The sequence below is a fragment of the Borostomias antarcticus genome (assembly GCF_949987555.1).
Source record: "Borostomias antarcticus genome assembly, chromosome: 5".
In the NCBI taxonomy this organism is placed as follows: domain Eukaryota; kingdom Metazoa; phylum Chordata; class Actinopteri; order Stomiiformes; family Stomiidae; genus Borostomias; species Borostomias antarcticus.
Window position 1 is genome coordinate 30,221,253 of NC_140238.1, and position 4,396 is coordinate 30,225,648.

Below are 4,396 nucleotides of genomic sequence, written 5' to 3' on the forward strand. Positions count from 1 at the left end.
CCATCATCCACACATCCATCCATCCCTCCATCATCCACACATCCATCCATCCCTCAGTCCATTCTGTCTGACATATCTCAGCGGTCTCCGGTGTAGGTGTAGATCTGAGAGGACTGCGGATCGGTGTCAGCAACATGGCCGCAGCTCCGGCCTCTCCACCGGAGAGGCCGGCTAGAAGGATCCCGTTCTGTTTTAATCCGCCCAAGACGTAGATGTGTCCCAGGGGTCGGCTTCAGAGCAGAGACGGTGTGTGAGTGGCCCATATCACACGCCAGTTTGAAGTCAGATGTGAACGGTTTTGACAGTGCGGCAATTGTCTACCTAGCTACATGCTTCACAGCACCCTTATTGTTAACCCTTTTAATACGACCACGTCACCGGCAACATTTTAAAAATATCTAACAAATATTTAATAATATAAAAAAAATATCTAACAAATCTATAAAATTCCTCACTCCAACACTTGCTGAAAGCTGAGAAATTGCGCTTTCTAGTATTATAGGGAAAATCCAATTAATATTCGAAATGTTGTCACTTTATTTTCAGGGTTAAAATGGTTAAAGCCATATGCTACCGGCAACATGCTGTTTCTGTGTGTGTGCGTGCGTGTGTGTGCGCGTGTGCGTGTTCTCAGTAGTAGTAGTAGCAACTTTCTGTTGAGTACCCTCACATCTGTAGTTCATTCATTCTCCCCTTTACAAACACACACACACACAAACACACACACACACACACACACAAACACACCATGACTGGAGAGCCAAACCACAACGGCCTGTGCCAAACTCTCACACTCATAGAGGCGCACGATCACAGACACACACGAACACGCCCGACCGTTACGAGAGGCAGCCACAACGAACTGTGACAAAATCTCGCAATTACAAGCACACATACACACGTTCTCCCAAACACACTACCACAAGAATGCACACACACACACACACAGTGACCTCTGCTCTCTGTGTCTATCATTGAAGACAGCTGGGCACCACTGACACGCTGTAAACACAGGAGGAGGAGAAGAGAAGATGATAGAGGGTAGGAGAGGAGAGAGGAGGATGCAGAGAGAAGAGGAGTGGATAGGATGGGAGAGGAGGAGAGAAGTTGGGAGGAAGAGGAGAGGAGAAAAGAAGGGCAGAGGAGAGGAGACAGTCTGCACAGTGGAAAACTAGCAAGAGAACAAACCATGGAAAGACAGAATTATAACAGGGTGACCTCATCAGGCAGTGCAGAAACACACAGCCTAACAAATTAATTTACAGTTCCAACACACACACACACACACACACACACACACACACACACACACACACACTAAAACAGTAGCCAAGTGTCCCAGACTCTGTATTGCAACACTCTTGAGATTTATATTCAATCAAGTTTCACAACTGACTGTAACAAGGCTGGATTTATTGGTTCACTTCTCATTCTTATTGTGGGGCAGCTTGTAGAGAATATAGGTCTTATTTACAGAGCTGAATCTCAGTCAGTCATGGCACCTCAAAGGTCTATGATGAGAAAACCTACACTGGCATGGTGAAAATCCAAACTTAAACACTAGTTTACATAAAGGCGTCTGATATTTATCATTTTCGCTGTGATTCTTCAGATGTGTGGTGATAGATCCTAAAACGGGTCACTGACCAACGTCTAGTCAAAGCTGAGAGAATATTAGCGCATAGGCTACATCAGTATCCTCTTTCAAACGCAAGAGGGTGATATTGATGGGTTTTATCTGCCAATGGTGAGGTCCTCAACTTCTCCTCTCCCATGAATCATCACATCATAGAAACGATAGTGATGGGTGAAGACTGAGATCGAGGTATAGAAAGTAATGTTCCCTTAAAAGTTTTCGTCTACAGAAGCTAGGGAATACAGACATGCCGTTTAAAGGCACGCTGGCAGTATTCTAGGCTACACACACGTCCCCAAATTCCCCGTTATAAAAATAACCAGAGCCGCCTATATAGAGACAGACCGACCACGGTGCATTCAGCGGGCATGCACTACCCGCCACAAGTAGCCTAACTTAACCTAGGCACATTCACTAGACTGATTCAATTTACAACTTGTGAACATCAGTGTGCCGGGGCCCGCACACCAGACAACGCCCCTTTCAATGCGAGCGATGAAAACTTGCTGCTCAGCATAAAATTAGTTTATTGAGCTTTAGAAACCAGACTATAGGCTATACTTCAACCACTGTGCATCAACACATCATGGATAACTAAATAAATGAATAACACTAACTGTTAGGGTTAGACTACAATCTCGCATAGGCTACACTTGTTTGTTTACTAAAGTTTTAACAACAGACTTGGGTCAGTAATTCAAATTCAAATAGCCTGCGTGGGACATACTTACCTAAAAGAGAGCAAGTTGGAGAGTTCAGCCGTCGCGGTCCAGATGTGTGTAAGGAGAAAGGAGAGAGGGAGAGACAGAAAGAGTGATGGAAGGCTACAAACGTGACTGTCCCGCTGCTGGACCCGTAGGAGAAGAAGTTTAGAAGTGCGCGCTCGGGGCTCCGGTGTCGGGAGCGCGCGCGCGTGCGCGCGGCCTGGCCCGGGTTGGGCGTGGTCTGGAATGGAACACCGGAGAGCGAGACCGACACACGAGACGGCCTAGTGACAAAAGTGAAGCCTGGAGGAGAAAGTGCGGGAAAAACTCTTAGGTCTGCCACTCAACATCTCCCAATAACGTTGGGTATGGGAGCGACCCGTTTATGACAATTTGAGACCTTCTGGTGGCATTTTATATATATTTCTCAACTTAAGCATGGTGATAATAGTATATATAGCCCCAATATGTTTTAACTGTTCTTTATGTGTAAATACATTTGTTGGGAATAAGTGCATGGCTTGATTTGAATGAGTGGAGAGTCGAAAAGAGTAGAAGAGAGGAGACAGAGCAAGAGGCCAGCTCAGGAACAGGAAGAGAGTCGAAGGAGATTTACCGACAAAGGAAACTGTTAAATCCCTCTGTTCTACTTGGGCCCACATAATTTTCTCTTTTGCTCTCTCTCGCTCTCTCTCTCTCTCTCTCTCTCTCTCTCTCTCTCACGCACACACACACACGCACACACACACTCCCCTGAACTCTCCCCTCCCTCCTTCCTACCCTCACCTTTCCTTCCAGCTCCCCCATACCTCTCCTGTCTCTTCTGTTTCTCAGCTGGGGGGCTGTAATCTTCTACAGCGTTTTTCTTTGCGCACGCGAACACACGCGGGTAAACGCTTGCCTGCACGCACATGCACACGCGCACGCGCTGTACACCTCCACTCCATTCACATCCTTAATCCTTTACCCCTCTTTCCCCCAACCCTTTTACCGTGCCCCACCTCTCCCTACTTCGTCTCTCTGTGTGTGTGTGTGTGTGTGTGTGTGTGTGTGTGTGTGTGTGTGTGTGTGTGTGTGTGTGTGTGTGTGCACGCGCGCGCGTTTGGCTGAACCTTCCTGGCCTCCCGAGAGGGAGTTTGGCTGCTGAGTCTGTCTGCAGCCTCTGGTCCAGCCATGCAGATTCATTCTGGAGCAACGAGACAGAGGAAGGGCAGCAGGAGAGGAGGTGAAGAAAGAGAAAGACCCGGAAAGATAGGGTAGCGAAGATGGTTATTAAAGAGACCGAGAGAAAGAGAGAAATGGAGTGCACTTACAGTAATAAGCGCTTTTATTCTAAGTCCTTTACAATAGCCTCTCTCATTCACCCATTCACACACACAATGGCAGCCAGAAGGTGTTAGACTGCTCATTTCGAGCAATTTGGAGTTCAGAGTCTTGCTCACGGACACTTCAACGAAGCAGGGGAGGTAGCTGGAATCAGGCCTTCTGATTCCCAGATGGCTACTTTACCTCCTGAGCTACTGCCACTCATCCCTCCTCTGTCTCTCTTCAACACAGTTAAAGTGTATGTATGAGTGTAGGCAGACCATGACTGAATGACCAATTTAACTTTGCTCTCACGCCCAATAACATTAATGTGATCCATGTCATGTCATGCCAAAGCATATTTTCATAACCTCCGGATTCCGTGACTGGCAGCAAAGAGTCATTTTATTTTCAGACTCATTAGACAGTGCTTCGTGATGGGGATTTTAATAAGCGGAATGTTTCTGTAGAGGCTAGTTCCCATCAACCAGAGACCAGTCAAACCCTAACCCCAGTCCTAAACTAAAACACCTTAAACCACCTTAACCCCAAACCTTACCCTAAACATAACTGTAACCTTAACCCTAAACGGCCTCTGCAATGTTGAACTAGCCTTTACCAACATTTCACTCATGATGCCACCGACACCCCTCTCTCTGTTTATAGAACATTCCATTCATGACTTCATAATGCAGGGCATCATGTCCCATTCTCAGGTTGTCATGGGGAAGAGGGGTGTATTGTGTGCTGG

At 46.7% G+C, this 4,396-nt stretch overlaps 1 protein-coding gene across 1 annotated transcript in view; it reads right to left on the reverse strand.

Annotated features, from left to right (window-relative positions):
- The window catches only part of emp2 (epithelial membrane protein 2), a gene marked incomplete at its 3' end in the record, with an annotated part of 8,139 nt that extends 5,655 nt beyond the window's left edge, over positions 1-2,484 (reverse strand). The window contains exon 1 of the mRNA XM_084438114.1: positions 2,368-2,484. The remainder of the gene's footprint in view (positions 1-2,367) is intronic.
- Positions 2,485-4,396: the final 1,912 nt, after the last annotated feature.